The sequence below is a fragment of the Mytilus californianus genome, unplaced genomic scaffold (assembly GCF_021869535.1).
Source record: "Mytilus californianus isolate M0D057914Y unplaced genomic scaffold, xbMytCali1.0.p SCAF_3, whole genome shotgun sequence".
Taxonomy (NCBI): Eukaryota; Metazoa; Mollusca; class Bivalvia; order Mytilida; family Mytilidae; genus Mytilus; species Mytilus californianus.
Window position 1 is genome coordinate 54,645,284 of NW_026262679.1, and position 14,151 is coordinate 54,659,434.

A 14,151-nucleotide genomic window follows, 5' to 3' on the forward strand; every position below is an offset into this window, starting at 1 on the left:
ATAGCTTACCTAACCGTTTTATGATATAGAGCCACAGAATGATTCAGAGTGATCTTACTTGACAGCTTTGTTTATGTATTTATTTTTAAAACTAAATTTATTTTTATTGATTTCTGTGTGCTTTAGTTACTTAGTTAGCACAGCCTATTTTTTCTCCTTTTACTTGAACTTGTCTATCGGCATTCACTATGATTTTTATTATGACATTTTTAAAGTGCGACCAACTTGGTCTATCTTCCTGGTGGGTGATAAGGGATCCAGGGTGAAATAAATAGGAAGTGAAATAGATTTAGGTATTGCACAGGGTCGTATTTATCTCTGACTGCTAATGATGTATTAACACATAAACAGTTGGAGGTTTACTGAATGATTTAAAAGGCTGGGAATACATTATTTATTTCTTAATACAAATTAACTTTTTGTTAGTTTTTTTTCTGGGTACGGATGTAATGTTATATATATATATACAATGTATATTCAAGTTTTCCAGATCAGTACTAGTGAGCTAGTCTATGCCTCTGTATGGTAATTTACTGTATTTTTGAAAATTTAATTTTGTAACGTATATGGTTCAGTCCTCTTTTAGTGTCTTGTGTTTACTTACTAAACATTCTCCAAATGTCTGTTTACTTAATCCTTTCTTCATCTGTGCAAAATTTACAGACATGTTCACATGGTTACATGTACATGTTGGTCCTGAAATGAAAAATCTTCTTCAAAATATTTTAGCAGTGTTGAAAAATGAAAATTCAAATATATTTATTCTTCATGTATAATGAGCACTAGTGTGTAGAGTTGATAAACATATTAAAATCTTACTTACAATATACAATTCATAAAACACTTTTCAGCACAGTTAAAAGGATTTGCAAAATTTTCTAGTCCAGTATCTTAAATTCAAAACTTTGGAAGCAATCTTTCAAATCATATCATTCTTAATCAAACTATGATTGACAAAGGATGTCATGGAAGAGAAAGACTAATAGCTGCTAAATTGAATATAAACAAACCTCTAAAAATAACATGAACAAAGATTTTAAAATAAAGCCAGCCTTAAAAATATTTCGGTTTACCAAAACTAGACATATGGCTGTTGGGTATTGGTATGTTGGGAGGCACATTCTTTTCTTTTTATGTACAGTGATACTAGATCCTAAACTGGCAAAAAAAGTCTTTTGTTTTTATATTAGTTGCTTATTATCCTATTTGCTTTTTTCGTTTATTGTTTGTATATAAATCAGGCCTTTAGTTTTCTTGCTTGTATTGTTTTAAATTTTGTTTTTCCGGTTCTTTTATAACTGACTTTTTGCTCATTTTTGAAGACCGTACGGTAACCTATAGTTGTTTACATCTACCTCATTTTGTCACCGGCGAATGCTTTTTACTTTGGCAAACATACTTCAGATATAACCACTTTTAATTATGGCAAATATAAAGTCCTAGGATTTATGCTTAATAAAAATCAGGACAAATTAAGATTCTATTTTTGACTTGCATATTAAATACCAAAGCTACAATACAAAAGTTATCAAACCTTGTCTATATCAGAACTTTTACATTTCCCTCAACTTTATACCCAAGCCATATGGAAACAGCACTTCTTGTGAAGTCTTGTTATCATTTCTGCACTTCCTTCAGACCTTAAGTTAACTATAAGTTCTTGAATATAACATTAAATTTGTTATGATAACCCTATACCAACCCGATCCGTCATCCGAAGAGTCAGTTGCATCCTTTGTCTTGCGTATTCTATGCCTTTTATTCTTTCCCATGCTATAGGATGGTGTAGTTCCAGTAGCTGCTGTCTAAACAATAAATAATCAACAATTCAAAATAATTAAAACCACGCTCAGTATTGTTAAATGTTGTTCGTGTCCAGAAAAAAATTGCAACATAAAATCTTAAGTTTTTTTTTAATATCCTAACAACTGACAGCTCTGCCTATTAGATGATCTTTTGTTTCTGTATGTAATACATATACAGCCACGACATCCAAACTGATAGAGGACATTATATTAAATATATGTATATAAGTGGGAGTATGCCACAAATCGCTTGCAGATACTCCTGCTGAGGGATTCTGTTTGGGCTAAACATGATATATATATATATATATATATATATACTCTAACATTGTTAGGTTGATTTTCTATGCTCTTTTTATATATACAGACACTTCTGTTTAACTGTGCATATACCATGATTATACAGCCTTATTCCATTTCCCATGTATCAAGAAATTGGAATTATAATTGTCTTTCCTGTTCCTTTCTAGTCTCCACATGTTGCTTTAGATGAGCATGACAATAAAATACGACATTTACGGTTCTAGATGATTCAAAATAATAACAAAATTTATAAATTTTTAGACAACTTTTTACACTTGTTCGGTATAATAAAGCAATTAAAGCTCATTGAGTCGGTGAATATCCAAAATTGTCAACCCAAGTAAGGGTTATTTCCCCTCGGGCTAAAGCCCTCGTGGAATAACCCTTACTCTCGTTGACAATTTTGGATATTCACCACCTCAGCGGGCCATAATTGTATATTATTCTTTAATTCAATTTTAGAAAGGGGTACGACAAATACAGTAGTTTTATATAGTTAGTACATGAAGATGACAATACAATTTGTCTGAAAATGTAAATCTGTCAGATTTAAATTTCTTTTCAATGAAGGATTAATATTCACATACTTTATTATCTCCATAAAATTAACTAAAATGAATATAACTAATATGTTTTACATCTCCAGAAGTTCTTGTTGGTCAAGACATAATCGTCGAATAATTTTTCCTGTTTTTTTCGTTATATTTTTAATTAGAGTTTAAACTATTTATATCTCAAGAACTTTAAAAGAACTTTACTACGCATAGATCTAAAGTTTCTGCACAAGGTCTTAACAGATTGTTCCCTGATTATTTTTTTTATAGATTTTTTTTCAATAAAAAAATAAATAATTTTGTCATTGTCTATGAAAATTAACTGTGCTTTTATGAATAGTACTGGGAATTATTAAAAACCGACAGTTAAGAGCACTTGGAAGACCCAGCACTATAACGATTTTGTAAGGACACTTACTAGTACACTTTGTTGATATTCAGCACAGTGAAGGAAGACACAGTTGTTCATTTTTAATTGAAATTCCAAAGGAACATAGTACAGATCTATGATTTTCAGGGTTTCCTCTTTTGTAATTGTTGAGGGAGTATATGTTGAGTTTCCATGAGAATTGTCAATACCTTATTCGGTTATAAAGCCGCATGTGTAAATGTGATTAACACACAAAAAAAAAAAACGTTTTTAGAGCTTAAGCTGCAGTGACAACCATATATCTGTCATGGAGGTAGGACAAGTTTGTAGCAACATTTGAAGTCTTAGAAGATAGATGTAGCATGAGTGTTACTAGACTCTTAAAAACCTTGAAAACTATAATAGATATAGATAAACTGACAGCTTTTCTTAACGGCGAAAAAAATATCATCTAGACTTTTTTGCGTTTTTGAGAAAACAGAGAGAGAAACTGTTTACAGCAAACATGATTAGCAAAACAAGATCTACAAATGAATTAAACGGTCGAAATCGCCAGTCAACTTCCTATCAGAGGTTTTGCTCATAAATCACGTTGTTTGACCAATCTAAGTGTTATTACTTAACATCTTGAAAACTATTATAGAGAGACAAAAACTTGTAAGAGTAAATATGATCAGAAACACAAGATGATGATCGACTTATACTTTATGTTTGAAATAGTAAAATTTCTAGTAAAATTTCAAACTAACAGTAGTTGGTTTTTTAACCATGAATCACTACTCTTATCTTTTAATATTTTGGCTTAGATCTTGAAAACCGTCATGATATTTATAGATAGGTAGAGACTGGGTCCAGCAAAAGTGATCAGCAATCTTGATCAGATTCCCCAAACACATTTTCCATTCAATGCAAATATGTTTTATTGCATCGAATAAATGATATCCTAAAATGCTAGGTGCGCGCTAGATTCCATGGGGGTTCATAGTGTATAAAACCGACGGATACGACCACGCACCGCTTTATTTTTGATGTTAGTGCAAGGTAGTCAGTATTCATTTTATTTTTTTTTCTCTAAATAAATATTTTTGAGTTGACCGGAGTTCCATTTTTTACTTTTAGACAATATAACATTTTTTCTTGTTTATATTGTCAAATTGACATGATCTGTTGTAAAAAATGATTACTATGATGTTTTTAAAAAAAAAAATTATCATCGATACATGTAGGCCAATTTTTATGTAATCAGTTAAGATTTTAGCTAAAAAGTATTCGTTTAATGAGCCTTTGATTAACATGACCAAAATCATTGTAGTTGCATGTCTTTTATCGTTTTATTAGCTCACCTGGCCCAAAGGGACAGTGTGGGCTTTTCCCATCACTTCGCGTCCGTCGTCTATCGTCGTCGTCCGTTAACTTTTACAAAAATCTTCTCATCTGAAACTACAGGGCCAAATTTAACCAATTTAACGTAAATCATCATTGGGGTATCTAGTAAAAAAAAACATGTCCGATGACACCGCTTGCAAACCAACATGACCGACATGGCTAAAAAATAAAACAAAGGGGTTAAATGCAAATTTTGTGTATTATCTTTAAAACCACTATAATTAGGGGAATCCGACCAAGGTAAAATTGTATAGAATGGTGAGACCTACCTTCTAACTATTTACATCAAAACTTTCAGATGACTTTTATAGGAGTTATTGCCCTTGAATGAAGAATCTTAGAGAATAGTTTTTTTTAATATCTTGAATACTATAATACAAGGACAAAAACTTTTAACGTAAAAATGATGAGCAAGGCAAGATCTACAAATGAATCAACATGGCCGAAATTGTTCGTCGACTCATTATATGAGTTATAATTACCTTTTCATGACTACTAAATTGTTTTGCGTTTTTGCCTATGATCTTCAACATGTAGTAGATAGATATAAACTTTTAAAAAATTTTGTCATTCAGCTGTTTATAGGAATTGGTGTACTTGAATGACAATTTTTCTTATTTTTTTTTACGCTTTTGGCTATTATTTTAAAAACTATAATAGAGAGATAGAAACTATTAAAAGCAAAAATGATCAGCAAGAACACATCTGCAAATAGGTCAGCATAGATGAAATTGTCAGTTGTCTACTTATAGGAGTTATTGTCCTTAAAAGACGATTTTTACCATTCTTTGTGTTTTGGGCAAAAACTAAAAGATAGAGAAACTGTTAACAGAAAAAATGTTCAGCAATAAAAGATCAACACTGAAGAGAAATTTAGTTATGAGTGATATATTATTCTACAATATTGTAGAGTGTCCATCGTTGAAAATGCACATAGACCTAGGTGAGGGACATATTATCTTTAGTAAAATAGTGATAAGAGGTAAGTGTATGTAGTGAATGAGCTGCGTTTGAATTATGACAAAATAAAGACCTTAATCCTGAAACATTAACAAGTGTCGGGAGATTAGAGAGACAAAAATAATCCCAAAATATATTAAAATATGTGAACATTTCTGATAACTATATGTATCACTAAATTAATAAGGTCGAATAAGGCTTTGTAAAGCGTGTTTACTTTAAATAGTTTGACTTCGTCGCTGGGTAAATATTTGGTTTCGTTTTAGCTTTCCTGGGAAATATTTATGTTCCTTGTCACTATGTTGTACATGAAGGACACAAGTGTTTTGTCATGTGAACTTTAACCTAAAATTGTACATGGTATCGAGGTGATATCATCTAAAAGATATTTTTAGAATGAGATCATTTAATAGAACGTAAAAGAATTATGTAGCCTAATATATTGTACATAAAAGGAATCAAGCTGTGAATATGTCGAGAAATCACGGCTATTAAAAAAGATTCCCAATTTTGTATTTTCTTTTCTGCTAATCCCGTCTGCTGCATGAATAAATGAAAAGCTTACTTCACATGTCAACCGACACACGAATTGAATACTGATGGTTTTAGTAAGTAAAATATAAATTTAGGTGCAGCAATTTCTAGGGGGTACTGAAGATAGGCAGAACAAAAGTCAAAGCAAAAGTAATAAAATGAAGTATTTTTTAGTATGACCGCAAATGAGATAGATAACTATTCACCCGAGTCTAAATCACGTGGATGTTATCAACTATAGGTTACCGTACGGATTTCAATAATGCACAAAACCCATCGCGTACAGTCGGCTATAAAAAAAAACACGACATGAAAAAATGTGCAATTCAAACAAGAAAGTAAACCAACATTTAAAACAAAAACATTAAATGAAAAACATGTATGATAGACATGCAACAACCAATGACAAGGACTCAATTACAAGGCTGGGCCCGTATACATAAAGCTACTTTTAAAGAAATGTTCACAATGTTGAGATCTACCTAATGTTAATTTACGTCAATACTGTCAGACAACTTTTAATAGGAGTTATTGCCCTTAAATGACGAATTTTACCATTTTAAAAATGTTTGTCTATTATCTCTTAAATAAAACTTAAGATAGGTTTTCATGATACTGGTCCCAGAGTTCATATTGAAGTGGTTGTAAGCACTTATAGGCAATCGTACGGCCTTCAATAATGAGAAAAACCCATAATCATAGAATATGCTGTATTGGTTTATAATGCCATCTCATATAATATAATATTTTCCGTCAGTAGATACTGCAACAATACATGTGTTTCTCTTATGTAACACTGATGAATCATACCATATTCATCGACAGCGATACTAAACTTTATCATATATTTAGTACAAAATACAGCAATTTTGTATATTTAATAAAGGTTCTGTTTTCCGGTCTGTATCACCTACCCTGTATCGCATACCCCGTATCGCATAGCTAAAACCGTACCGCATATAGCTAAATCCGTATCGCATACCTGCCGTGACGTCATAAATCAAATGACGTCAACGTTACGTCCAGTTGCTGTATTTCCTCAGTCGGAAAGCTGACCCCGGTTTGACCCCATTTCTTAAAGCAACACTGGAAGTCATGTGATTACCATATATGGGCATATTTTTACCAAAAAAAGTGAAGCCCGTTTTTTGGAATTTGTAGTTTTTTGCATGAATTAAAACTAATTTGATTTTAAGTGAACATTCTTGAGTATATAAGAAATATATTGATCCACTCAATTATGGATTAAACTATATTTTTCTCTCAAAATGTGTCTACAAAGTCTAGGTGTTGATAAAAAAAATCGGTTACTGGAAATTAAAATCGTAATTTTCTTTCTTAACTTCTCGGGAAGCTATGCTGAATTTAAATTATGTTATGTAACATAACTTTGACTATGATATGTCAAATTTGTGCCACTTAATACGCTGTAATACGCAAATGTGCCACTTCGATGTGTCGATATTTCTGACGAAGCGGGGCCGATAGTAATTTACGAGTTACGTCCCTTTGTTTGACACTCTCATGATCAAACTATTATTATATTAAGCACCATATGCTGTTATTTACATGAGGATATTATTAAAATAATTTTATTGAATATATTTTGATACTAAAGACATGTGCAAAAAAAATAGCGAAACACATTTTATCATTTTTCAGAACTCAGTCTCAGTGAAATACTCAAATAGGCCCTATGTCAGTATGTGCCATAATATTATTATTCCAAGAGTTAATTTAATATTTATATTTTGGTAAGTATTTATACTGCTGTAACCAAATTATTTCAACACAGAAATAAATTTCTACTTTAATCATACAAGGGGTAGCCAAAATATTCATGAATAATGGATCAAGACAGGATTAAAATGATCAAATACAGGAACTCCTTTTCATTACTGATACCTGATCCTACCTTTTTCATTTAAACTTAAACGAGACCATAATGAAAGTATTCTGAATGTAAATTCTTCATAATTTGAAATGAAAGGAAATTAGTTTGCAATTCTTGTATGAACAAACTAAATATAACAATAAATTTTGTCTCACTGATTTCATGCATATACACTTTATCGCTATTCCCGCTTGACCCGAGAATCTGTCCCGCTCGAACTTTTGACGTCATACAACAATCACTTTTCCATTGTGGCGTCAGACATTTTCTATTATGACGTCAAAATTTTACGGGAACTTGTGTGATGTCCAGTAATGGCGGACAAATAGCGATAAGGTGTATTCTAATGAATGCCGAATGGACTCAAATTATAAAAAAAAAAAACACTAAACCAATGAATAAATGGTTCTAATCATGAACTTGGAAATAGATAAGAACAAAAAAGACTGGGTCTAATATTTTCCTTCTTCTATTTAATTTTTTTTAACAATTATGCATTTTTATATTTATATAAAAGTATTTCAGAGCAGATTCTGAGTGCTAAGTCAACAATGTTATGTGTATGGACTATGTCCTTTTTGCATTTATAGTCCCCCGCGCGACGCGTTGCGGGGGACATAGAAATACCGGGCGTCCGTCCGTCCGACGATTCGTCTGTCCGTCCTTTCTTGTTAGCGCTCTCACGTGTACAATTCTGGCAAGATATTTATGAAACATACTAGTATATCATAGCTTTATATCAACAATATCGTGGACAATATCGAAAATCAGTGCCGATGAACTTTTAAAAAAGTTATGCCCCTTGGAAACATTAATTATATGGAAAATTGCATTGTTAGCGCTCTCATTTGTACAATTCTTGCCAAATTTTTATAAAACTTATATTGTAGGTATATATCAGCAATGTCTTTGAGGAGTTTGAAAATCAGTACCGATCAATTATTTTTAAAAGAGTTATGCCCCTTGGAAACATTAATTATATGGAAAATTGAATCGTTAGCGCTCTCTCTCATTTGCACAAATCTTGTCAGATTTTTAAGAAACGTATATTGTAGGTTAATATCAGCAATGTCTTGGACGAGTTCGAAAATCAGCGCCGATCAATTATTGTTAAAAGAGTTATGCTCCTTGGAAATATAAGTTATATGGAAAATTGCATTGTTAGCTATCGTGTGTACAATTCTTGACATATTTTTTTATGAAACTGATATCATACTAGGTTTATTTCAGCAATGTCTCGGACAATTTCGAAATAGCTGCTGATCAAAATATTTCTTAACGAGTAATCATATTGGAAATTACATTGCATTTGCTCTCAAGCTTTCATTTCTTAAGATATTTATGAAAAAGAAGTTTTTTTTCAGTTATTGCCCTTGGACCTTGGACAGAAAAAATACACGGGAGACATTGGAACTCTGTTCTTTTATTTATTAAAAAAAATAAAATATCTTTTTTTTTCAATGACTTATGAAATAAAATAACTTTGAGCATCATTTGATATTAATATTATGTAAACAGAAAAAAAGTTACAATGTCATAAAATTTTTCGAAAATCAGTGCCAATAAACATTATTTTTCAAAAGAGTTATGTCACTTGGAAATATAAGTTATATGGAAAATTGCATTGTTAGCGCTATCATGTGTACAATTCTTGACATATTTTTATGAAACTGATATCATACTAGGTTTATTTCAGCAATGTCTCGGACAATTTCGAAAATAACTGCTGATCAAAATATTTCTTAACGAGTAATTATATTGGAAATTACATTGCATTTGCTCTCAAGCCTTCATTTCTTAAGATATTTATGAAAAAAATTGTTTTTTTCTTTTTTATTCAATGACTTATGAAATAAAATAACTTTGAGCATCATTTGATATTAATCTTATGTAAACAGAAAAAAGTTACAATCATAAAAGGATTATGTAGATACTAAATTTTTTTCTAGTATTAGCTTTTACCATAAGCAACATTACGGGTGCCACATGTGGATCAAGATCTGCTAACCCTTCCAGAGCATCTGATATCATATGCAGAACTAATAACTAACGTTTCTTGTGGGGTTCGTGTTGCACAGTTTTTAGTATTTTCTATGTTGTGTTGTCTTTTTGTCGTTTTTCGTTTGTTTTGATTATTTTGCAATGGCACTATCAGTTTGTAAAAGACTTATGAGTTTGAGAATATCCTTTTGGTATCTTCCGTATCTAATTTGATAGGTTTCTTTTTAAGTTAAAATATCTTTTTTCTTCATTTTTCTTATGTAATTGATTCTGAAGAAAGCCTTGTTGGGTATTCATTCATGTCATGTTGTCAGGTCATTAAAGATGGCATATTTTGGTATTAATATGAATTCACTCATAGTGTCTTTGCATCGGAAATAACCACATTTATTCTAAAACCAGTTGTTGGCATAATATGGGTAATGTTCTTCTCATATTTTTTATGATGGTATGATACTAAATCCCTAACAGGAGGGATTGTGCATGATTTTCATATGATGAAGACATAATCTTTCAATCAGTTTAATTGAGGTCTAGAGCTGGCATGTCAGTAACTGCTAGTAGTCCTTTGTTAATTTATGTATCATTGTCATTTTGCTTAGTTTCTTTTGTTACCTATTCTGGCATCGGACTCGGACTTCTTTTAAACGAGTTTTACTGTGCGTATTGCTACATGTGTTTGTTTATTCTACATTGGCTAGAGGTATAGGGGGGGGGGGGGGGGGGGGGGGGGGGTTGAGATCTCCAAAAACATGTTTAACCCCGCCGCATTTTTGCGCCTGTCCCAAGTCAGGAGCCTCTGACCTTTGTTAGTCTTGTATGTTTTTTTTTTAATTTTAGTTGATTTATATGTTTTGAAGTTTAGTGTGACGTCCATTTTGATTGAACTAATACACATTTTTGTTTAGGGGCCAGCTGAAGCCCGCCTCCGGGTGCGGGATTTTCTCGCTGTGTCGAAGACCCATTGGTGGCCTTCGGCTGCTTTCTGCTCTTTGGTCGGGTTGTTGTCGCTTTGACACATTCCCCATTTCCATTCCCAATTTTATGTAAAAAAAAACAACAAAAAAGCCAAATAAACACGCACATAATAAAACCAAAAGCGAAGGAATGAGCCATCATTGCTGATCTTTGTCTCAGAGTAAAAGTGATACGTGATATAGAATCAAAAATGATATGTTTAGGAGGTCCTAAATGGGTATCCGTTCAATGAGGCTTTCAATACGAAGGGATAATCTCATCCTCATTGCAATTTCAAGACGGTCCTTAGAACCGGTCGTCATTCTTTGCTTATCGTTTATTACGCTACATCTTTGCATAGAAGCACTTTGATGCGAATTCGAGGTAATAATAATAAAAAAATTACAGACTATGGCGGACTAAGAAATAACACAAATACTACCATACCATTTTGATAATGTGTAATACTAGTATACATTTTTCATCCACTGTGTAATCACATTTTTCTCTTTTGAGGTTTATAATGCTGCGAAATCAAACAGAACAGAACAATACAAATATTACTGAATCATAATAAATATTTCTGTTCTTACCGAAAGTATTGTTAAATAAATGACTTTGCCCCTTTCCCTTGCTCACAAGTTTATTTGCATATAGGGTAATGTATTAAGGGATTTTATTAAGTGGCTGGTGTAGATTTATGCATATCAATGGTACTAGATTGTTTTACATACAACGATGAATATGCAGATAAGCGCTGGAATAACTCAATTACCCCCCCACCCCCACCAAAAAAAAAAAAAACATGTATGTAGAAAATTTTGGTCTGAATTGACCGAAAAAATAATTCTACGGTCCATAATGATATTATGTTATTCTATAATTTAAATATAAATGTCCTCCGTTTTCTTTAACTCTAATTTGAGAATATCTTACAAAATTTGTGTTTCGTTCTTTATTGCAAAGATTGCACACAGCTTAATCAATAATCATTTACCAAAATTTCCTTGAATTATTTGAAAAGGAGATAACATGTGGAAATGTGAGCACTTAAACAAACGGATACTAAATTAAGGCACTAGTACTATGCTGGCGTTCAAATTTCATAAATCGATTTAGAAGATACAAATCAACACATAAAAATCAAGGGTATCGAGTTAACATTTATAGAATGAGGGAGACCGGGTGTGTCGATAGGGTAAGCGTCTTCTGCTATGCACGCATCATTCTCCATGCGAATCCACACTCAATCAAAGATTCAAAATCAGGAATAGGACACAATCAGTAAAATTACAGATCAGACAACTATACTGGTATCTAAAGATCTAAGACAGCCAAAGCATGTCGCTAGTAAGTTGTGACAGAGACACATCGCATCTGTCAACAAATTCGAGAAGTTGACCGCAAAACTTATGTAGTGCCGATTTCAGTCACTAAACCTATACAAATTTGAGGGTACCAAGAAATTACATTTATTAAAATCTGAAAGTTCGATTGTTAGCTTTTGCAACTTTCATAGTTTCATCATCACTTCCGAACTTACAATGCGATATAAAACCTAACATCGCAGGATAAATGAATTGATTTGTTTAGATTAAAAGCACGTGTACGCGCACTCATCTTGTTTGGAAATTAAAAGTCATCCTTCCAATTCCTTAGCCGCGATAGCTTAAGTCTTTAGTGTTTATTGACTTTTTTTGTTGTTAAAGCTCTTAAACGTTTGTTTCAACTTCCGATTTGTAAATTTTAGATTTCAAAATGTTTTCTGGCATTACTAAAGTTAAATTATTTGTCGAAAAGCACGTATTGTGCATAAAACTGATTGAAAATACGGATATAATTTATAGAAACGGCAGTGTCGACATGCCTTAATCAAGTTTGTCATTTTGTGTCCTGCCTACATTTTGTAACTAGACTCAAGCTGGCAGCCACTTTTAGCAGCCAATCAAGATAGCAGCCACTTTTTTCCAGCAGCCAATTTTGATGATATGTCTAAAAACCCAAAAACTATAACAGACTCGAACGTTCCAAAAATCTCAAAATCTAAGTTAAATGTAATTTAAGAGCGGATTTCGACAATTTCACGGCTTGTAGTGATTCTCAAAGGAGTTTTTCGTTTTGAATACCAATAATGATAGCAGCCATTTTTTTCGAAATTCTAGCTACCAATACGATATATGTATTATTTTTTAACGTCTAAATGACCACAGATGTTCAGCCTTAGAAGTGAACGTTGAACAAACCAACACAAATGACGTCAGTAACTGAAAGCACTCACTAGCTTGATTTCTAAATCCGGCATATTGGTGTCAATGTGTATAGAAATATCTAGTTTCTACATAACTAATATATGTGCAGTTAGTCGCCGGTTCGATATTCTATATCCAACTAGCTGTGAGCAGTCGGTTCAATATTCAAACTTATTTGAAAATCATAAAAATTGAGAGTTAAGTGGAGTGAAAAAATACGTAGGAAATCGTTTTATGACCCCTTCAAGCTGTCGTAAATTCTCGTTGTCCCGAATATAATCCCTTATGTAAGTTGCATAATTGTCTTTATGTAAAATACAGTGTTTATCAATAAAACAACATTAAAGATGTATTTTATATACAATATTTCTTAAAACAATAGAAATATAACCTTAACGCTAGAAACATTTAAAAAATATCAAAAGAAATATTTATGGAAAGCCCCTACCTGTCCCAAAAATGTATAGTAAAAACCTACCAAATTTGAACCCCAACAATTTCCGAATGGGCCTAACTCCCAAAAATTCATTTCAGTGTGGCCTTCCCCAAGTTATTACCTTTCATTTGAGCCATGTCCGGTGGCGAACTTTACCGTACAGCGCTGGTGAGGCTTACCGAAAGAATATAGGGTGTATACATATTTTTTTCCTTAACAGCAACTTTGAACCCCAACAATTTCCGAATGGGCCTAACTCCCAAAAATTCATTTCAGTGTGGCCTTCCCCAAGTTATTACCTTTCATTTGAGCCATGTCCGGTGGCGAACTTTACCGTACAGCGCTGGTGAGGCTTACCGAAAGAATATAGGGTGTATACATATTTTTTTCCTTAACAGCAACTTTGAACCCCAACAATTTCCGAATGGGCCTAACTCCCAAAAATTCATTTCAGTGTGGCCTTCCCCAAGTTATTACCTTTCATTTGAGCCATGTCCGGTGGCGAACTTTACCGTACAGCGCTGGTGAGGCTTACCGAAAGAATATAGGGTGTATACATATTTTTTTCCTTAACAGCAACTTTGAACCCCAACAATTTCCGAATGGGCCTAACTCCCAAAAATTCATTTCAGTGTGGCCTTCCCCAAGTTATTACCTTTCATTTGAGCCATGTCCGGTGGCGAACTTTACCGTACAGCGCTG